At 36.9% G+C, this 23,402-nt stretch overlaps 1 protein-coding gene across 1 annotated transcript in view; it reads right to left on the bottom strand.

Annotated features, from left to right (window-relative positions):
* LOC117287922 (echinoderm microtubule-associated protein-like 4) overlaps positions 1 to 23,401 on the bottom strand; it is a 58,870-nt gene extending 35,469 nt beyond the window's left edge. Inside the window, exons 1-3 of the mRNA XM_033768554.1 lie at positions 23,357 to 23,401; positions 20,168 to 20,216; positions 18,294 to 18,470 (exon numbers count right to left, since the gene is read on the bottom strand). The gene's annotated coding sequence lies outside the window, so the exon portion shown is untranslated. The remainder of the gene's footprint in view (positions 1 to 18,293; positions 18,471 to 20,167; positions 20,217 to 23,356) is intronic.
* Position 23,402: the final 1 nt, after the last annotated feature.

Here is a 23,402-nt window from a genome sequence, read left to right as displayed (position 1 = left end):
ATTGTCAAAGACTAGTCTTCACAGCTGGTGTATCTCAACATATGCATTAAAAAAAATGTGAAAATTTAAGCTCAATCGGTAGTCGAAGTTGCGTGATATTAATGAAAGAAAAAAACACCCTTGTCGCACCATGGTCACATGAAGTTGTGTGCTTTCAGATGCTTGATTTCGAGACCTCAAATTCTAAATCTGAGGTCTCGAAATCAAATTCATGGAAAATAATTAATAAATAAATAATTCTCGAAAACTACATTACTTGAGAGGGAGCCGTTTCTCACAATGTTTTCCTACAGCTCCCCATCTTGTAATCAAGAAAGGTTTTATGATAACAATTATTTTGAGTAACTATATACCAATAGTGTCCACTGCCTTTAAATACATTTTTAATGTCTGTAGTCATGTAGATTATTCTTTGCTCGAATAAACATTAGTATTATTATTAATGGTAAGTAGCCACCATAAAGGTCCAATGGTAGAGTTACTGTACGTTCACATCAGAACAGTGTATTATTGCGATTCTTGTCAATTAGGAATTGCACTTAAAATATTCAGATAGTTATAGGACTGTCATTAATCATGTGTACGTGTTCACTGCCTGTTTAACTATGGTTCAATAATATATTAAATGAACATGCCAGTGAGAATAAAAATAACAAAAGTCTGCACGTGGTAAAAAGCAACAAACGTATATTATGGCAGATGATTAAAGACTTGTTTGTTTCATTAGTTTTGTTATGTGTAGTTTCTCTTTTAAAGGAAAATTAAACCTTTGGTTTTTGGAACCGTTTATTTGTTCCTATATACATTGCATGAATAAAATTTTCAAGTTTGGGGCATAAAAACTCATATCTTTTTACATAACCACATTACCTTCAGTTGAAATGTTTCTCAAAATGTACAATCTATAACTGGTAAGCCCTGACCTGCACTTGTTTGCTAAGCAGGTAAATTAAAGCACTATTTTTTTTGCTTAGAGCAGCTCTAGTGTGAAATCCGAGGAAATCAGCTGATCAGTTCCATTCCTAAAGCGTCCAGCTCTTGTCTCTACAGCAACGCTTATAACTTTTAAAGTGACCCAGTGACCCATTTAACATGACCCTAATTTAAGGTCACATCCCTAGACTGCCACTTGCCAACCAGAACACTCTCACCTATAAATCAAACCTGCTACAAGAAAATTTGCTCCTGCATTCCTTCCCCGCCCACTATGTACATGTGTATTGTGTTTCTCAAAAAGTCTACACTTAAAGGCACTGGGCACCGTTGGTAATAATTGTCAAACACCAGAGTTACTTGGTGTGTCCTAACATAATGCATACAAAAATCTGTAAAATTTGGACTTGATGGGTCATCAAAGTTCCAAGAGAATAATGAGAGAAAAACACCCTTGTTGCAGCACTTTGTGTGCTTTTAGATGCCTAAAAAACAATAAAAGACTTCAGACCTAAAGCTTTTTAGTATTTGTGTGAGAAATTGCCTCTTTTTCGAAAACTAAAGGTTACTTCAGAGGGAGCCGTTTCTCACAATAATTTAAACTATCAATAGCTCTCCATTGCTCGTTACCAAGTAAGTTTTTATGCTTACAATTGTTTTGAGTAATATGATCCTAATGTGTCCAGGATCGATTTGACAAAGAGTTAAACCTAGGAGATATTACAAATTTAAGGCTAATCCTAAATAAATTTAGTTTTGTCTGTTTGAATACCAAAATTATTGTGTGTGTAGCACCCCGGGTCACGTGCGTAGGGCGTTGGCAATCAATTTCACTATACTGAGATCGATCGTGCCATTACATTCCAAACTCATTGAAGCATAATATCAAACTGCTGAAGCGTATACATAGTATATAAGCAAAAGGAATCTATGAGTCTCCAGTTCAGGTCTTTTTCAGTCGCTGAGTATACTTTAAAACATTTTATCAGAGTTAAACTAGTTTGTTACGACAAATCCCTATTGCCCCTTCATTTCCATTTTTCTTCCGTTTTTGTAAGCGATGTTGCGAGTTATGTTTACCGATAAACTGCTTACTCAATATGTTAGTTTCCAGACAGATGTCTGAAGAGCCGAAAGGGCTGTTTTCCTTTGTGGAAATCGGTAAGAAAAAGAGAAAATTGGTTTGAAGAGATTGTCGAGATTGTTGTATGGTGTTGAAAACGAAATGTGCTTTTTGTTAAACAAAAGAAACATAGAAGTTGTACTCAGTGGCTGAATCCCGGCCTTACTCCCATGTTTTTCAATAAATTCGTAGAATATACTTTACTGCTTATCTGTGTGCTTATTTTGGTTGTTCATAAGGGTAAAACTGTTTTTCATGCGTATGAGCGTAGCGAAGGAGCATGAAAGGACGATTAACTTGTCCTAAACTCGAGACGACAAGTCTAAACTCTTTGTGAAATCCACCCCAGTGCCTTTAAGTGAAGGAACAGAAACATTGGTGTATTAATACCTAGAAACTTCTCCTTTGGTTTGACCATGGTGTTCTGATTTCATAGAACCTAAACCCAACACCAAAGCCTGAGGGTTTTGGTAACTTTAGGAACCTTCACCAAAGCTTTAATGCCAAGGCCCTGACTTCCAAGGCTGTGACTTACAAATTATATTATACAGCAAATGGAAAATAAAGGGGTTGCGAAAGGAATGACACACCAATGGTTTGGGGGCAAAACATTTGTGATATTGCTCTTGTTTTCATGCAACCACACCTTGGAGATAGAACCTTGTTGTACAAACCTACATGGCATGGGAAATAACATCATATTGCTCAGTACAAGGTTGTGTGACGTTCAGCTTTGTTCCTCCTCGGAGCACGTTAACAAACTAGACACTGTTAACTTTTATGTCCTATATCTTTTTAGCTACTTTTTTCCCCCAATGTTGTATCTTTCACAGTTTATTCAGACAAAGATTAGGACTTTTTGTGTATTCTAACTCAACTTCACTGAAATATGTCACATTTGACCTTGTTGCACTGATGGAATGATTTGTAAGCAGAGATTAAAGTAAAAAGCTGCAGTACTGGTAATCAAATAAAAAGAGCTTTAAACAGCTTACTGAGCATGAGCCCACGTGATCTCTTCCTATCCTCCGCTATTCTTCAAAAGGATCCTTCAGCCTAGCTTCAACATCACTAAGGTGACAGAGCCATAATTTAGTGTAAAATGATTTAAGCGCTTCTCTTTTCTTCTATTCTTTTTTCCCCCATTGTGCACGACTTGACAAGAGTTAATTTCCCCATCGCACAAAAGCGGAACAAATTGTCACAAGCTTCACTTAAGGAGCAAGGATTCTTAAACTAAAAGGTTTTGCTTGAATTGTACAAGCCCGGAAACGTTCTGGCTGAGTTACTTATTCTGCGACCTATACAAGAAGTCAATACAAACACAAAGATAATTCACACAGTATTTAAAAGAACATTACCGAATTGGTAAAAAAAAAATTTCTTCTAAGATCACAGATTGTCATAAAACTTACCCGGTCTAATGATGATGATAGTAGAAAATATCCCTTGAAATATTTCTGTTTGAAATGTCAGATTTGATTAGAATAAACAAAACGAATTTCCTGTATGGAGTTTTCAGTTTGAGTTATATTCACTTTTTTTTTAAAGGGACACGTTGCCTTGGGTCAGACGAGTTGGCAGTATAAAAAGCATTTGTAACAGTTTGTTATAAAATGCATATGGTTGGAAAGATGTTTTTAAAGTAAAATACAACGATCCACACAAATTTGTCTCGAAATTGCATGGTTTTCCTTTAGCTTTGCGAACTAACATGGTCGGCCAATGTGAGTCAAAAATGGCCGACCGTGTTAGTCCACGAGGTAAAAGGAAAACCACGCAATTTCGAGGCATATTTGTGTGGATCATTGTATTCTACTTTTAAAACATCTTTCCAACCGATGTCATGCAAAATGTGTAATCAGTTTTCACTATATCTTGTGACCCAGATGACCGATCGATCTCAAACTTCTACAGGTTTGTCAGTTTATGTATATGGTGGATTACATAAAGTGCTTTCACTGCCATCAACTGTTTTGTTAGCAAAAAACATTACTGTAGTGTTCCTTTAATATTGCTAAGAATCTACAGCCTTGGAGTGTGTCTATAGATCAACCTCTACAAAGATGGTGATTCATTTATTCCTTGGTAACTTCTAAAATAAACAGTTTTAATGGATACATGATTCATCATGATGTGTTCAGCTTTGGAGGAAGTCTGCTCCAACCATGGTTGCAGTTGTTCTATGGTTTTGGGAACTGGGTTTCGATTTCACAAAGAAAGATGGATTGATCTTAACTGCGAATCAATCTTAACTGCTGAGTAAGTGTGATACTTTTTCGGTACAATTTTATGCGCTTTTGATTTTGTTAAATTTCGATATACTGTTTAATTCTCACAATTGTTCTCTTTTTTTTTGTCAACAAGAGTATGGAACTAGACATAATTGCATTTGTGCACAAATGCAGAGCTGTTTCGTTAAGAAAATTTTCAATTTTTGTCCACTTATTTTAAAATTCTCTTTGCATAAAAGTAGTTATGACCAATCCAGCCTATTAAAAAAAAATAATTTGGATTATACCATGTTCGGATAGCATTTTATGATTTAAAGGTGCAAAAATGGAAAAAATCATAAAAAATCATGCGATGACGTCATCATGACGTCATTTCACATTTGTAAAGAACTTGTCAATATCCAACAACTTACCAAGTTTCAAAATGATCGCATAATCACTTAGGGAGTTATATTAGTTCAAAAAGTGCACCTTTAAGGCCGCGTCACGTGACCCCCGATGACGTCATTGATCTGAAACTTCACACATATGATGGCTGCCTGACAGTTAACGTGTGTGTAAAATTTGAAGTGATTACAAAAAACTTCACCACACACATCTTCAAAAAGTCCATTTTGACGAGTTTTCAACCTGCCGCTAGAGGGCGCTGTTGCAATTTGTGACGTCATCAATATTTTTTTTGAACTGCCCACTCTTGCTAGACACTTACGTCCTTGGAAAGCAACTTCATAACTTTTACCACTTTTGAGTTACAGGGCACTTCCGTTTTTTGCCCGTTTCAACCGGAAGTAGAGGTCATGTGAGGTCACGCACACGAAACAAAATGAAGACCTAATTTATCCCTACCACATCCCGCAAACAGAAACCTACGGTCTCGTTTGGCTGATTTGATATAGATTTTCAAACATTTAACATAAAACACCTTTAAGATGACGTCACGTGACCAGTGATGACGTCATCATGACATCCTTGCTTTAGGATCATTATTGCACCATAACCTTCAATCCCTGAAAGTTTCATTGCTATTGCTCTTTGGGAACTATGCAAAAAATTGCGAGTACTGAATCAGACAAATAAAAAAAAAAAAAACAATAATAAAAAAAACTTTAACAAAAACAAGAGCTGTTTCGCTGCGCTTCGCTACGAAACAGCTAATAAATGATTATTGAATTGAATTGAATATCACAAATACAAATCAGTTTTATGATACTGACAATGCATCTTGAAATGTGTCTTAGTGTTTTGTGAAATTGAGTTTCCCTGAAAGGTATAATACATGAGCTCTCATAAAAACAATGTAAAAACTAAAAAAACTGTTCAAACCCTCGTTATTCAGTACTTTTCTTGAAAGAGATTTCATGAAAGTTTCTTTGAAACGAGACATCCTATGATAATTTGATTTTTAAATAGACCTAACAGTTACATTTGGGATAATGATTACAATTTTGGTTTTTAACCTTTTTTCACACAAATCATCCCACAACATCATCATCACATTCATTTTGGTTTTACCCATATACACCGATGTGAGTCAGCACTGTAGTATACTCAGTACTCGCAGAGCTCTGTGAAAAAGACCCATGCATATTACTCAGGTGGGATTCGAACCCACAACCTTTGCAATTCTAGAGCAGTGTCTTACCAACTAGACCACCAATTTTGCCCAGAGCTATAATTATAGAATTCTATATAAATTAAACTGCATCGGGGATAAAGAATATTATTTTGGTGTTGCCCATTTACACCGATGTGGGTTAGCACTATATAGGTGTATAATTACTTTCCTGACATTTGTAAAAACAAACCCCAGACAAATACCTTGGGTGGGACTCGAACCCACAACCTTTGCAACTGTAGAGCAGTGTCTTACCAACTAGACCACGGAGATTGCTCATCATGATAATAATACTGGTTTCACATGAGGGGACATTGGCTCAAAGTATGCAGCAATCATTCCTAGTCCAGTGAAGCATAAACATCATTAGCTGTTAAGAAAAAGTCAAGGCCAATTTATGGCAACCGAGGGTTTTAGGCCAATACTAAAATTAACTTTGGTTCAGTTAAGTTCTGAGAAATGATGTACAGATGAGGACAATTTTCAGCATTACAGGCATAAAAAATAATCCACGCAATGCCGTGGTTCACTTTGCTTTGGCTGTGGTGCCAGGCCTGATACTTCACCTGCCAATGAAGGTAATTGCCTCCATGCCCACTGGTCATTGCCTTGGTGCCCCTGAAATGCTCTAGGGTGCCCTTTACCAAGGAGGAAATGCCTTGGTGCCCTTGAACTTTCAAAAATGAAGCATACAGGCCTGTGTTGCCCTAAGCAAAGTCCCAATACAAATTTACTTTTTCTTCAAAGAAGTGCCCCATTCCAGTGGAAAGTACCCACTCAAGAGCATTCAAGAGGCCTGGCATTATTTCACTCAGAAATGTTTCGAGTCCGTCACAAAATGCTACAAAATACAAATGTTGAATACTAACCGAATACTATAAGATACTAACTGATCGTGTTCAATGGAGTCTGTAACTTTAGGTAGGTTCAGTTTAATTCAGAGAAACTATGCACAGATGAGCATACTGATATTTTAAAACAAATTTCAGCAATATTTTGATTGGGTGTTTGAGTTTGTCACAAAAAAAAGCGACACAATATGAATATTGAATACAACTTCAACCACCCAACATTAGATTAGTATCGAACGTGTTCAATATAGTCTGTAGCCTTAATTAATGGATACTGATCCATGACTACTCAATGTCATTCATTCACAGAGTGTCCCGTCCCCGAGAAATTATGTACAGCAAAGTCGACTGCTATTTAACAACTTTCAGCATTTCGGTCGGAAATTCAAGTCCAACACAGAATGCGACAAAATTTATATGTTGAATACAGCTTTAACCATCTAACATTAGATTAATATCAATCGTGTACAATGAAGTATGTAACCTTAATTAATACTGAGCCATGACTCCCCAATGTCATAAAATAATTGCCGTTTCTCACTCCACAGACGTTCAAAGCAATCAATGGTGAAGCGTCACACTCAAGGACCACCAGGAACAAAAGCCCATCAAGCAATATTTCTCCATTGTTTTATGACAAAAGGACTCCAGCATTGTGCATCTCTTCATTAAAACCCTTGACCATGTCCTTTACGTCTGATTGCTTTAGCCATCAATGACTGCTAATTGAAGCAAAATGCTTTAATGCACCGGCAGGATACCTTTGGTAATTATTAAAGACCGGTATTCTCACTTGGTGTATCCCAACATATGCATTATAACAAAACAAATCTGTGAAAATTTGGACTTGGTTGCTCATCGAAGATACAAGAAAATAATGAAAGAAAAAAACACCCTTAAGTTGCACAAATTTGTGTGCTGTCAGATGCCTTATCAAAGGCTTCAGGCCTGGCATTTTTCAATATTTGAGAGAGAAATAACCTCTTTCTACTTCAGATGGAGCCGTTTCTCACAAGTAAGCTGTTATGCTAAAACAATTTTGAATAATTTTTGAATAATATAGTGTCCAGTGCCTTTAAGCCCATCAAGCCATATTTCTTCATGGTTTTATGACAAAAGGGCTCCAGTGTGTCTCTAGTAAAACCCATGACCATGTCCTCTACTTCTGAATGATTCAGCCATCAATGACTTCTAATTTAGAAGCAATAGGCTTTAAAGCCATTGGACCCTTTCGGTAAACAGTATTGTCCAAGGCCACCACTTCGTGTATCACAACTTCTATATCAAATAACAAACCTGTGAAAATTTAGGCTCAAACTGTCATCGGAGTGGGGAGAAAATAACGGGAAAACCCACTCTTGTATCCGCACGTTTCGCCGTGGTCAGGACATGTGTTTAAAATAAATCCGTAATTCTCGCTATCGAGAATTGATATTGTTTTACTGTTTTCACAAAAAGTAAAGCATTTCATGGAATAATATTTCAAGAGAAGTCTTTCACCACTACCTTCTGTAAACCCTGTAAGTTATTTGTAAATCTGTGAACTTTTATTTTTTTCTGTACCGAAAGGGTCCAATTTTTCCTGCGATAGGAATTTTGCTGTCACAGGGCTGTTTTCGTGAAATTTGAGAATATTTGAGAAAATTCTCCAAATCGTATCAGTCTATTCGCAAGTAAAATTCATCAATATGATACAATACACCTGGGCCAAACAAAACTCAACCTGCTCAAACTTCCAAAACAAGAAATACTTTCAACTGGATAAAGGAGAGAAAACACACTTAACATCAAAAGAATAAGTGAAGAAAACACACTCCCTATCAAAGAACAAGGTCTGACATCCATACCCTTTTGTCGGTAATCTGATCAGCAGGCCTACAGATTCAGAATTGGTTGTGGTGTATTGTGTACATTACGTCTAGCAACGGCGGAAACAAAGAAAAGTTACCAGGGGGTGGATTTCACAAAGAGTTAAGACTAGTCTTTCTCGAGTTAGGACGAGTTACTCGTTCTAACTTAGGACTAGCCATACGTTTGTTATATCTAGTCCTAAGTTAGGACTTATCCTAACTCTTTGTTAAATCGACCCCAGTGTGCATAATCTCTCTGACTTATTTTGTCTGTGAATTTCTTGAAAGGGAAATTGACGAAAAAATGTCAAAGATTAATTATTGTGGTTTATTTCCATTTAATTTGAAATAAAAAAGTTTCCTCCCCTTATGGTGATCCTTCTCCTGCCGCTTCCTACTTTTGAAAGGAGCGGTTTGATCATTAAAAAGCCCATAAATTATGCCTTTGCCCTCTCCCTTGCCCCCAAATGAGATTGAGAATGTGCAAAAATTCATTGATTGATACTTGCCTGCCCCCAACCCCCCCCCCCCCCCCCCCAAAAAAAAAAAAAAAAAAAAAAAAAAAAAAACTCTGCAGGTCTATAATACAATAAATTCAAAATAAGATGTAATCAAACTTTAGCATATCTCTCTTCTGGACTGACTGTTTCGTATACAATAAGGCACTCATCAGCAGAATGAAAAAAAAAAGAATACAAGCAGCGTATATATATAATTGTAAACAAATATTGAAATAAAATAAATGTCTGGTTACGCCACTGCTTCATAAAGCCTAGGGGTTACAGAGCAAAGCACTTTACAATGCTCCTCAATGTCATTACCAGAGTGTCATCATAATAATAATCTTGTATGGTTGTCATAGCAATGTACAAACAGCCCAAAGAGTTCTTGAGCTTGATTGAACAAAATAATTCACAAAGACTTTTTGACAAATTTATTACGATACAATTAAGCACACCATCCATAAAAGAGAAGGGGCATGATGGCTTGAACAAGCCTGCAATTTAATATTTTTGAAAGGGCAAGGACTTTTTCATTTTATGAAGGGCACTTCCATTAGACAATGTTCATGGGAAACTTTTGAAGGGGCTCTATGACCACTAAAAGAGAAGGGGCATGATGGCTTGAAACAGGCCTGTAATTTCATTTTTTTGTTTGAAAGGGCAAGGACTTTTTCATTTTGTAAAGGGCACTTCCATTAGAAAATGTTCATGGGAAACTTTTGAAGGGACTCTATGACCCTTGCTCTCCTTGGTCTATGCTATGACCACTAAAAGAGAAGGGGCATGATGATTTGAACCAAGCCTGGAATTTCAAAAATTGTTAAGTCTATGGGAAACTTCTGAAGGGGCAAGGTAAGACCAGGGGCAAAAAGGCAATGGCCTTGGTTAAACACCATAATAATAACAATAATAATAATAAACAAGCATTTCTAGAGCGCCCCACGAAGAACCATCACTGCAGTATTTTGTAACCTCTGAAAAAAGGTAAATGAATTAATTATTTAATTTTACTAAGCCACCTGACACTCTTCATGTACATAATGAAAATATTAAATGCAAACATACCTGCAATCAAATAGGAATTTATTAATTCACAACTGATCCTGGGTCCACCTTAAGTTCCGTCTAACTCTGGTTAAAATCTTGATTTTGGGTGAACGCTCACTTTCCAACTTCCATGGTTAACAAGCGTCCTCTCTGAGATGTACAAACAATGGCGTGTCCGAACGCTCACTCTGAAACTTCCAATGCCCGTGTCTGAACTCTCACTTCCAATGTTTAACAGTGGCTTTTCTCTGTGTATGAACGCTCACTTTCCAACTTCCATATCTACATGTAACGGAGGCCTCTCTAAGATGAAGAAAAATAAAACTTGCATTCCTGTCTGAACGCTCACTTTCCAACTTCCATGGTTAATAGACTAGAGGCCTCTCTAAGATGTACATGTAGAAACAATTCTGCCCCTGTGTCTGAACGCTCACTTCCCAACTTCCATGTTTAACAGCGGCCTCTTTAAAAAGTAAAAACAACCCTGCCTTCATGTCTGAACCCTCACTTTCAAACTTCCATGGGTAATAGCGGCCTCTCTAAGATGTAGACACAACCCTGTCTTCATGTCTGAAAGCTCACTTTCCAACTTCCATGTTTATACGCAGCCTCTCTAAGATATAGGCGCCGCCTCCTTGTCTGATGATGTCATACATCAAAGGAGGATTTCAGGGTTGTATCATTGCCACTTATTGTTTGTCTCATGTAGCATCCACAGTACTCGGCAAGATCACAGGAGCAGTGTGTCTAGTAGTTTGCCAGATGACCGGTTGGTCCAAACACCAAACTATTATTACAGGGTCATGATACCTCGGCATAATGAGCACAGACGCTACCTACTTTCAAACCCCGATACACTTCAGCTTTCTAGGGGAAAGTATGTATCATTAACACACACACACTGAGGTTAATTGGCTTGAAATGTGCCTGCTGCTCGTGTATTATTCATCCTTGAAATGAAGTTCAACATCAATAAGAAGCCATGGCTTTTGTGATAATCCATGTATTAAGGTGTGGCCAAAAGGAACAAAATGTTGTTTGTCCTCGTTCGACCAACCGTCATTAAACAAAAAATCCGTCTGGGTTTTTTTCTTACAAATTTAAATTAAAAATGTAAAAAAAAATTGTAAAAAATTCCAAAACAGGAAGAATCCATACAAAGTGAGTAAGGTCTGCAATAACACCATGTAAAAAACTCTTTTTGTGAGTAGTGGTGGCACTGAAAAGAGCTGGTTTGTTCTGCTTTGACGTTTGGGTCAGTGTGCTCTGACCGCCTTCTTGACAATGTATTCGTTATAAGAATCTATACATTAAACATAAAACAGTTAACTTATTCAATGTGTTTATACACTAGACAGGTCCATTCACAAAAAACATATAGACAAACACTGGCAGAAGTCCAACAAAAATTAAAAGAAACAGGATTTTCTGTGACAGTAAATGTGTTGTGTTCTGTTTTGAGACTAATTTTTTAATGCCAAAGGGCTTAAATATTCAATAATACAATATCCATATTGAAAAAAAATTCCAAGTTCAAAAATAACTTAATCGGCCTACCAACCCTACATTTTGAAGACTCTCTATAATATGGACAAACAAACACATTTCATGTTTCGGCCTCATTGTAGATGATGTTACTACGGTTTATGTAACACGCACGATTCTAGTGGGGCACGGGTCCAATAGGATAAAAAGGCAGGGCATCATTTAGTGTCAGACCTACTTTTCAACGAGCGATGTTGGCAGAATATGAAGGACTTTATACACTGAATGCAAAGCGAAGGGTGCTAATTGAATTATGCCCCACTTCAAGAGGCAACTGGCCACAATTATAAAGTACCTCTGCTATAAATTAAAATGTGGGGGTGGGGGTCTGTCACACTATTACAAAAACTTTCATTTAAATGTTTCATGTTGTGATTATTGAAAGCCGATGGAAAGGGAGAAAAAAACTGCAGCGAGGAAAAAGAGTATCAATTTGTTACTTGGTCGCCAGTTAATGTCAACTATTAATGTCAAACATTAATGGAAATAATATGAAGTAAGGGAACAACTGTAACCGAGTTGGTGGACAAGAACAGGTGCTTTATAAATGTTCTTGAGTTATATAAAGGTAGTTTATACAAGTGTTTACACTGGCTTGTGTGAGCTAAATGTTTCCTACAAAAATTTAACGACAGCCATGGCTCTCTGAAATTTAAAAGAAAGCAACAGAATAAAGTACTAAATTAAACAGTTCTTAAAGGTATATGTAGGGCCATAAATCGATATTTTTTCTTCAACATAATGCTTATTTAAAGACAGTGGACACTATTGGTAATTGTCAAAGACAAGTCTTCTCACTTGGCGTATCTCAACATATGGATAAAGTAACAAACCTGTGAAAATTTGAGCTTGATTGGTCGTCGGAGTTGCGAGATAATAATGAAAGAAAGAAACACCCACTGTCACACGTAGTTGTGTGCTTTCAGATGCTTGATTTCGAGACCTCAAATTCTAAACTTGAGGTCTCGAAATCAAATTCGTGGAAAATTACTTCTTTCTCGAAAACTACGTCACTTCAGAGGGAGCCGTTCCTAACAATGTTTTATACTATCAACCTCTCCCCATTTCTCTTCAGAGGGAGCCGTTCCTCACAATGTTTTATACTATCAACCTCTCCCCATTGCTCTTTAGCAAGTGAGGTTTTATGCTGATAATTATTTTGAGTAATTACCAATAGTGTCCACTGCCTTTAAGGGCAAATTATACAACCAGAAGCTGTCACAGTATTTTCACAAGAACGTCAAATACATCCACCAAACCGCATCTCTGGTTGCAGCATCTGCGAATGGACAACAACCCTTACAAATCTGAGAAACGATTTACTTAGGCATGAACCCTTTCTAGGATTCAAATGTTTTTGGCGAAAAAACATTAACCTACCAATACGGGCGTAGGAAATCGTTGCTCAAAATAGTTTTGATACTATCTATCAACAACTACAGTGCTTCTCAACGAGTAAGGTTTGTGGTCTTTAATTTTGGAATTACTTCCCAATCTCAGGCCAAAAACCCACAGCACCAACAGCAATTGCTGTGGTGCCCTGTACTTTTGCTGTGGTGCCCTCTGCAAGGTTCCAATACAAATCTTCCCCGTAGAATAAGTGCCCCTTACCGGAGTAAAAATATTGTGCCCCTTTAAGAGCCAAGTTCAAGACCTGCAATCTACGACCCTACCTTTAAATCAATCTCACCTGAACCGCAAAATTATTTCCATGAAAACACACAGCTAGTTCACATTACAGTCAGAGCCAATTACCTCTGAAACATGTTTATATACAAGAGAAAAACCTCTTAGAAGGCCCCACCACCTCCACCCAAGTTCACCATCTTCAAGTACCCAGGTCACAACTCCTTACACCCACCTTCCATAGGGGTCAAACTGACCCTCCTTGTTGTCAGTACTACCTTTGTCATGGCAACAGAAACCTGCCCAGGTCAATTAAACTCTGGTGTTAGTGACTGGATCACTCACCTTAAAGGAGAATGTGCTGTTCCAGTCCCCCCAAAAAATAACCAAACTTTCCAGCAGTACAAAAAAGTCCAATGCATTTTCCCATTTAAGAAACGTAATGTTACAATACTTGGCATGATTGAGTAAACTTGTTGTTCTTCTGTAACCAATAGTTAATCCACTTCAGGCCTTGTATTTTTTACCCACCCCCCCCCCAAAAAAAAAAAAAAACACCCCAAAAACAACAACAACAACAACAACAACAACAACAAAACAGTTTATATAAAATAAAATAAAATAAAAAATAAAATAACAATTTCATGGCAATTATCCTTTTAAAGATAGCATGGCAATTATCCTTTTAAAGATAGTTTTAAACACAATACTCAAACAGGCCCGATACTTCATGGAGGCAGTGAAGGCAATCACCTCCATGACCCCTGGTCTTTGCTTTAGTGCCCTCAAAGTGTGCCCTATTACCAAGGACAACATGCCTTGGTGCCCTTGCCCAATCAAAAACGAAGCAACAGGCCTGCTCAATCATTTTTGTATGTTAGAAGTTTTATTCATATATTTAGCCTTTGAGAAAGACTCTGGTACAGTGTTGGAAAAATGAGGCCATGGGGCGTCACAAAATATGTCTTGTTACCAATGCCGCAATTGCCCTTTAAAAGGATCAGTTTTCTCCCTGATCCATCTTATCAGGGCAAGTCCTATCAATTACAGTCTTATAATATCTTAGAACGTCACAGAATTAGAAATTGAAGACATTCCAGACGGAGTAACTATGCAGCTAGATTAAAAACTGTTGACGTGCCGATGATTTAAAGCAGCAGTTTCTTTCATAAAAAGTCACAACTGCTGATGAAGAGGCAAGGCATCATCAGACTGTGCAAGTCTTACATGTATCAAAAAAAACAACAACAAAAACAAGCCGAACAAAGGCTTAGTTTTGTTTACATTACATCTACATTGTTTTTTACCCTTGTGTGTAATGTCTTTTGGAGGAGTGTTAGCTCTGAAATAAATATGGTTTAAAACAGTACTCTGCTCATCTTCAGGAGTTACAGTAAAAAATAAAATAAGTTAAAACTGAAATGGCTGGTGGATTTTAAAGAAAAGGTACACGTTTGGTAATTGTCAAAGACCAGTCTTCTCACTATAACTTGGTGTATCCCAACATAAGCATAAAATAACAAGCCTGTCAACATTTTAGCTAAATTGATAAATTGATCATCAAAGTTGCGAGAAATAATTAAAATGAATTTGTGTGTTTTCAGATAGGAATAAAAGACTTCTGGCTAAAAGTCCTTTATTATTTTAGTGAGAAATTACCTCTTTCTCAAAATCTATGCTACTACAGAGAGAGCCGTTTCTCACAATGTTTTATATTATCAACAGCTCTCCAATGCTCGTTACAAAGTCAGTTTTTAAGTTAATACTTGTTTTGAGTAATTACCAAACGTGTACCTTCCCTTTAAAGCATATTTCAGTTTTTGCAATGTGCAATTGAAAGAAAATTTGAGTGATAAAAGTTTTACAACTGAGGCATAATAAAGAAGGTCTTACATTCAGCGTCATCAGGGTTCAATGAATCCACAGAGTGATGCCTCACTGCTGGTAGTCATATTGCAAATCTTGGCTTCTCCCAACTCCACAACATAAGAAGTTGAACATATATATCTGCTGCAAAAAAGACAACCTTGCGGAGCTACTTTCCTTTGCCTGGTGCGAGTCTTTGCTGTTCCCTCTCTCCACTGCTCCAGATCTTCTCTTCAGAATTATAGAGCAATAAATTTATCCACAGAGTGATGCTATTTATGCTGCGCTGACAGCCGAGGGAAAATTTTGTCTTCAAACTTCACACCATAAAAGTTTAATATTGTTTGCTACAAAAAGAGCTACTTTCCTCAGCCTGGTGTGAGTCTTTGACACTTAGATGTTCCCTCTCTCCACTTCTCCAGATCTCCTCTCTCAAGAAATATCAATCATAGAGCAATGATAATACATTAATCCACAGAGTGATGCTGCGCTGGCAGACAAATCGCAAATGTTTTCTTCAAACTCCACAACATAGAAGTTGAACATTATTCGCTGCAAAACAAGCTACGTTCCTCAGCCTGGTGTGAGTTTTTGACACTTAGATGTTCCCTCTCTCCACTTCTCCAGATCTCCTCTCTCAAGAAATATCAATCATAGAGCAATGATAATACATTAATCCACAGGTGTGCGCCAGTGCCAGTGCTGAAGAAGACACCAGGAAAGCTTAGCAAGCTCCCCCGATCAAAAATTTGACTCCATAAATGTTTGAGTTCTTTCTTGCCGGTTGTCAGTCTCTAGACCTTAGAGGATGAAGCACATTAAGTCGAGTGCGAACTTGTCTTGACTAAAATTCAAAAGGTGTTTCGAGGACTATTGATTCAGCAAATAACGTCATCCATTTTATGCAAGGAAGGATACAAGCACGGAGGCGGGACACATTAACTTAAGTAACCTTCTTGAAGACGATCCGATCGAAAACATCCAGTAGTCACACACACCAGCTCTTGTCTATGCCACTTCAACCATAGCTTCAACCCATCCTTCAGGTTAAGATAATGTATTTAAAAAGTGCTTCACAACACAACAAGAAGCCAGGAAGTCTGTCTCTATAAATATAACTGTTCTCATTATAAGTCCAAACTCCTCCTACTGATCATAAAAATACAGGCCATAAACAATCACTTGGCAATTTACGACTCCTGCAGGTTGTTGCAGAAAAGCATTAAGAAACATAATGAGGATCAGCTACTGGAAACCATGGAGAAGTGGAAACATAACTCCTGTGTACTATAGCCTTCTACCATGTGTAAATGAGCAATTATTGCCAAAAGGCATGCACCATTACACCTTAGGTTGTAATGGGATGGCTACATAAAACACCATAGAGCAAGACATCGACCACATACCATTTGTGTACATAACTGTAAAGTGCGTATTTGTGAATGTGGTGATAATAGGCTCTGTTGAATCCTGTTACCTATTGTACTGTGATCACTGAGGCCCATTGACAGATCACTACTATAGCATGTGTTATGTAACCAATGCAAACAGAGATGATATCAAGGATGTGATAATACACTTGTGGATCCAGGTAATTGTTGTTGGGTTGAAGTGTTTAGAGATGCCAATGACCTGAGTTCAATTTTATATTAAGCTGTTTTTAGCAGAAAATACTGCTTGACAAATTTCTTTGCTAAGCATATTGCATGGTGCTTGTCTCGACAATGTAAATTTAATGTAATTTTGGCTCATGGTAACCTGTTTCTGCAAGACTTTTAAGTGCTTAGCAAGTTTTTGTGCTTATACACAGGCTAAGCATGTAGGCTAAACACAGAGTAGTATTGCTTAGCAGAATTTAGCAAAAGAAACTTGTCAAGCAGTATTTTCAGATAGGCTTTGAAATTGGGCCAAGAAGCCTGTAAGCACAACAATCTTGCTAAGCACAGAAAAATCTTCCTTAGCACAAATTTGTTGTCAGCCAAAATTCAAAATAGTTTACGTTGTTGCAACTGGTGCCCCACTTCTTTGCTAAGCAAATAATTAGCTGGACAGTATTTTCTGCTAAACAAAGCTAGATTGTGCCCTCGGCTACAAGCTAAAAATACTGTAGAGGCTAAAAAGTCAGCTAAGCCAAATACAGTCCTGCTTAAAAAAATTAAAATTTAAACTGCAAGGGAAAAAAGTACCATGTCAGTGTCATGTTTTTGGCACTTTTAATGGAGAACACATGTTGCTGAAGAAAGTTCGGCTAGGCAACATTTTGCTGAACACTCATAAAATGGAGACAATTGTGTCAATGCCCCATTGCCATTGCCTGAAATATTCAGTGCTCTTCACAAAATTGCCTTTAAGACAGGAAAGGAAGTCTTCCCCAAGTATATGAGGGGCAAGTACATCAATAATTATTTTCGTAAAAAAAAACTTAAACCATTTCTAATATTCACTTCTAAAAATTGTTCTTGAAAACAGAAGAAAACAAAATCTTAACTAAAAAAAACCTAAAACAGTATATCAACTGAAAAATATTTGTTTCTAATTTCAAGAATATTTTCAGCAGTGTGGGGTTCTCATTACTGTTGGAGCCAAACTGCAGACCTAAGGTGGTCATGGCCTATTTTGAAATACTTCCAAGAGGATGAATTCAAAATTCATGATATTCAAAAAGTGTTTTCTTGAATCAATTAAACTTAACATGTCTTTGAAGATAAATGGCCTATATTGTTCCAAAAAACAAACAAAAAGACATCACAATCAGTAATTTAATTGCACAAATTGCACAAACTAATTGACATTATATCAATACAAAAAATCATAAGAAAATTTCATTTGCATAGGTATAGCATGAGAGTCATATTTAAAAAGTTCATATTTTTGTGTAATTGTGGGTCTTTTGCCCTTTTTATCTTGAAGGTTGGCTTGGAATGTGCATTTTAGTGTTTTCTGCTTGTTATGGCATTTTCTTCTGTACATTAGGGACATAATAAATTCAGTATTTTTAACTGCAAGTGTCTTTTCAACTAAACCATTAATAAACCACACAATCAAATGCAAAACACTTGCCATCTTTCCCAAACTTCAAGTAAAAGTGAAGTCGACTTACCATTGAATCCCTCCATTTTGAAGTGTTGAGTTGTTTGCAGAAATCCCACCATGGTGAACAAAGAAGGAAAACACTTTATGCTCGCAGAAGATTCCTGGGGTTAGTAGTTCTGAGTCTCCAAAACTCTCACTTTATTACATTTTGTCCTCTTTCTTTATTAAAACTGGTTCTATTAAGCTGTGAAAGAAGATAAAACCTGAGTTTTACTTTCATAAAAAAAATGAGAACATGAAATAATTATGTCAACAGTTCCTGGGTTATCAAATAATAAACCACAAGAGAAACTAGCTAGGTAATGATTTGGGGTTGGACAAAGACAATTTTACTAGCGCAGGATTTGAACCAAATACCTCCAGATTAACAGGCCAGCACTCTACCAACTGAGCTATCTAGCCCTATTTGACCAAAAAGAAAAAAAAGTTGTGAATGACTCAATGACCGATTTTTAAGCAAGTAAACATTTTTCATGTGGCATGCAGCTCATTAATTGATTCAACATTTCTGGTGGGAAACATTTGTCAAGTAATATATTTTTTTAAAGATACTTTCAGAAACACTCAACTGAACCAAATTATCAGCAAAAGAAGGGAGTAAAACAATAATTGTCAAGAAAATTGACAGAATCGTGGAAAAAACCTCAGCTGAATTGGTTACATTCAAGAGGTTTAGCAGACTCTCTACACTCTATACAATTAAATATCTACAGTTTTTTGTCACAACAAGCGCAGTGTCTTTCTTCTCTGTGATGGAATATTTTTTAACATTTCAAGGAAATCATAAAGCATAGGGAGATCCTCAAATCAAGAAAAATCCTGATAAGTCACGAGCCTGCTCTATAACAATTCACTTTGAATAGAAATCACAAGGTTAATTCATTCATAACAAGGACAATCTTCATCTTTGTGGGTAAATCCACTTCTTTAAAGGCACTGGACGCGTTTGGTAATTGTCAAAGACCAGTATTCTCACTTGTTGTATCCCAACATGCATTGAGTAACAAATCTGTGCAAATTTTGACTCATTTGGTCATTGAAGTTGCAAGAGAACAATGACAGAAAAAAACACCCTTGTTGCACAAATTTATGTGCTTTCAGATGCCAAAACAAATATTAAAAGATATTAAAAAGCCTAAAGCCTTTTAATATTAATTGAGTGGGAAATTACCTCTTTCTCAAAAGACTTCATTACTTTACAATGTTTTAAACTATCAACAGCTCTCCATTGCTCATTACCAAGTAAGTTGCTACGAAAACAATAATTTTGAGTAAAGGTCCAGTGCCTTTAAAGAAAATCTTGTTAAAAATCACAAGCTGCAATTATAGGAAAGGTAATGCCACGTTTTCTCTTTCCCTGGGAAAAGAAATCATGGCCGACCTCGCGAGCAAGTTGAAGAGAGAGGAGATAATCAGCCACGTGGGATCATCAGAAATACAGTTTGGGAGAGGTCTCTGCCTAGCAGTGGATGGGATGACATGGGTTGATGATGATGATGATAATGATGACTGTTGCATTGACAAAATTTGATCTGGGGTTAAACAAAGAAAAGTTTACTAGAGCAGGATTTGAACGAACGACCTCTGGGTTACCCTGCCAGCACTCCACCAACCGACTAGCCCTATTTTGGTGGTTTTCCTTATTTTGTCAAAAATCTTTGTTCGAGGGCGCTACTCAGAAGCCATACAATCGTTGATTTGCGCTTCCCAGATTGTATCTAATTTTGGGTGTGCATGAGTCCTAGGTTACCCAAGATCATTAAACTAAAATTCCCAGTCAGATTCACTTGATTAATTTGATCGTTGAAATAATTATTTCAACAAGCACTTCTCCATTCTGTGAAAATAAAAAAAATTAAAAAAAACAGTAAACATACTCACTTTATTTACTCTCTGATATTCTCCGGATGAAATCAGCATCAACACCAACCTGTATTGTGCCAAATAAAAATCACTCTGATCAAAGCCCAATGATGTCGACACCCCCACCATCAAATGAGAAATGAGGTTTTCCAATCCCCCTCAAAAGTTTGAATTATTCATCGGACTTCCTCAGAATCAATGTTGTTACCAAGACATTTCTAGGTTGTTTGTACGCAAGACATGCAATAAACATGGCTGTGTGACTCCATTGTGCGGAAGCAGAGCGTAGCTAACGATCTAAATAACGCTGCTACCTTACTGCCTCTTTCAATTATTGGCCCATTACTGAGAAGCGAGCGTGTGAACCCCCCCCCCCCCAGCGACAACGTTATTTGATACCATCAAGGACAAGTACAAAAGGATCAATAACTGGGGGAACATTGATTGTCAACAATGGCTACCAAGTTGTAGGAGTTTGAAATAATAGACAATGAAACATACACTGTTGAGGATTGTAATTTTAGCTGTGTAGGGGGGGAAGTTGTTACAAAGAACGGATGTCACGTAAGATTGGCTTCATATTTATTTGTTCAATGCGTGTCTTCTGATGAGCCTAGGTTAACAAGGAGAAGTTTACAAGGACAGAGGAGAGCTAGGTTTTAGTTTTCATATGATTGGATGAAATGAGGCCAAGGAAAAAACTGAAAGTCAATATTTTAGTAAAGTTCATGGTTCCTAGCCGTCTCCATTTCATGGTTATTAATTTCAAAAAGCCTTCAGTACAAAAACCTTGTACTGTAAGCACAAACAAATCAAGCTTATTGAGAAACAGGTATTCACAGCTAATATTTCATAACCTTTATAGCAATGCCATTGGTTCCAAACTCCATTTCTTTTTGGCTTTGCAAAGAAATTTGCTAATGACTGCTTAGCAAACTTCTTACCTAGCATATGAGTGGGACACCAGTAACAACAATGTAAATCTTATGAAATTTGGCAGGTAACCAGTTTGGTTGTGCTTCGCAAGGCTTTTATGCAGACAGGATTTATGAAATTGGGCCAAGGACAACATTGGTGGTAGGCCCCTAATAACACACTGGGCCCAACTTCATAAAGGCTGTAAGCAAACAAATTTGAGCACAAGTATTGCTAAACAGAAACAGATTACCCGCCAAAATAACATCAAGTTAACAATGTTGCAACTGAAAACCAACTTAATATTTGCTTAGCACAGAACTTACTGCTTACCAGCTTTATGAAATCGGGCCCAGGATGATTATCTGGAAATTGAATTTCCAAAGACGCTTTAGTGACGCAAATACCAACGATTGACTGCATGTGACGCAAATACCAATGATTGTCAGCATAAGACGATGTTTCTTGATACTGGTTTCATGAGCCAGCCCACTCACCAAACACAGGAAACGTGCTATTATGGACTGGTTCTATACAAACAGCGTACACATTACTCTCCAATTAGCAATAAATCAATTTCTATGAGAGTCTCGACTCGACAATGGTTCAAGGAATTTCTCATTATTATAATTTATCACCACCCGTATATGTTCGTTTCATGGAATAATTCAAAAGAGATATCTTATCACGAAAACCTGCTTAATATTCTTCCTAGTTTCTTGGAATTTTTGGAAAAACAAATGTACTGAAGAAAGGAATGCAGGAATAATATTTTGGCCTTAGGAAAAGAAGGAACATTTCATCGAGTACAAGGTCGGACCTACATGTACACATGACAGACTTTTCAGGTTTAATTGGTTTTTCAAGGGCAAACAAAAATCAGGAAGGAAAAAAACTAAAATAGGCAAAAATTCTTGCCTAGGGGGATGATCTACATACACACATGATATTAACTTTAGTACACATTTCAGGCTTTATTATTATAATTTGTCCCCTTTTTTTTGAGAGCAACAACAAAAATCGAAAATCAGATTAAAGAAGAATATTATGCCTGAAAAGGGTTAGAAACCAAATACAACATTCTTATTCTTTTCTTATTCTTTATTTTGCCTTTAAACAATTACAAATACAAAGTGTGACAAATAGATAATATAAGGACACGTACAAACATCAGTGTGTTATGAAAAACAGTTTGAAACTCACTGTTGTAGCATATTTATGAATATTCTCAGTCATCCTGGTAATATTGGTATTGCTATAATCAAGACAACTGGACTTACTATTTATAGTAATAAAATAGTAATAGAAATAGTACGGTCCAGTTGACTTGATTATAGCAATACCAATATCACTGTTGTAGCAGTTACTTCAATAAGGGAATCAATGTGTGGTGAAGAGGTTTTCAACTAGTGGTTTAAACCCGCGCCGAGGCCTGGACCTGATCGTTTACCGAGACAAAGTTGTCCAATACAAGATCTGCAATATATCACTATTCATCTGTTGTTCATTTGGTGTTTTGTACCAAAAACAGTAGGGCCTTCTCAAGATGGCGACTGAGCGCTTATTTAAATTCTGGTTTTTGTGAAACAAAATTCTGGTCCAGTAAACTTTTTGAGCTCAAGTCCTGCAGTCCTGTGGCTTTTCAACCCAAATTTGAGCCCTGTTAAAAGCACTGGACACTATTGGTAATTACTCAAAATAATTATTAGCATAAAACCTTACTTGGTAACGAGTAATAGTGAGAGGTTGATAGTAAAAAAAATTGTAAGAAACGGCTCCCTCTGAAGTGACGTAGTTTTCAAGAAAGAAGTAATTTTCCTTGAGTTTGATTTCGAGACCTCAGACTTAGAATTTGAGGTCTTGAAATCAAGCATCTGAAAGCACACAACTTCGTATGACAAGTGTGTTTTTTTCTTTCACTATTATCTCGCAACCTCGATGACCAATTGAGCTCAAATTTTCACAGGCTTGTTGGTTTATGCATGTTGAGATACACCGAGTGAGAAGACTGGTCTTTAACAATTACCAATAGTGTCCAGTGTCTTTAAGGTTTGACAAGAACAGATCGATGTTTGATCAGCTTTTCATGATGCTCCATTTATATCTCAAGAACCTGGTTACCCCTTTACCATTTTCCCTGACTAAACCCGGTACATGACAAAGATAAATTACATTTGACACAAAATCTAGAAAGTGACAGTTCTGGAAAATAATCATCACATTCACTCGTTATTACTGCCCTACTTCATAACTTCTTGAAAATGTAGGTGTACAATAAAAAATAAATCTTACCTTTCTTCAAGCAACGATAGAAGATTCTGACGTGAACTGGAAGATA

Source organism: Asterias rubens, chromosome 3, assembly GCF_902459465.1.
Source record: "Asterias rubens chromosome 3, eAstRub1.3, whole genome shotgun sequence".
NCBI classification, from domain to species: domain Eukaryota; kingdom Metazoa; phylum Echinodermata; class Asteroidea; order Forcipulatida; family Asteriidae; genus Asterias; species Asterias rubens.
Note: the sequence above shows the minus strand (reverse complement) of the source record. Positions and strands in the feature narration are given on the sequence as shown.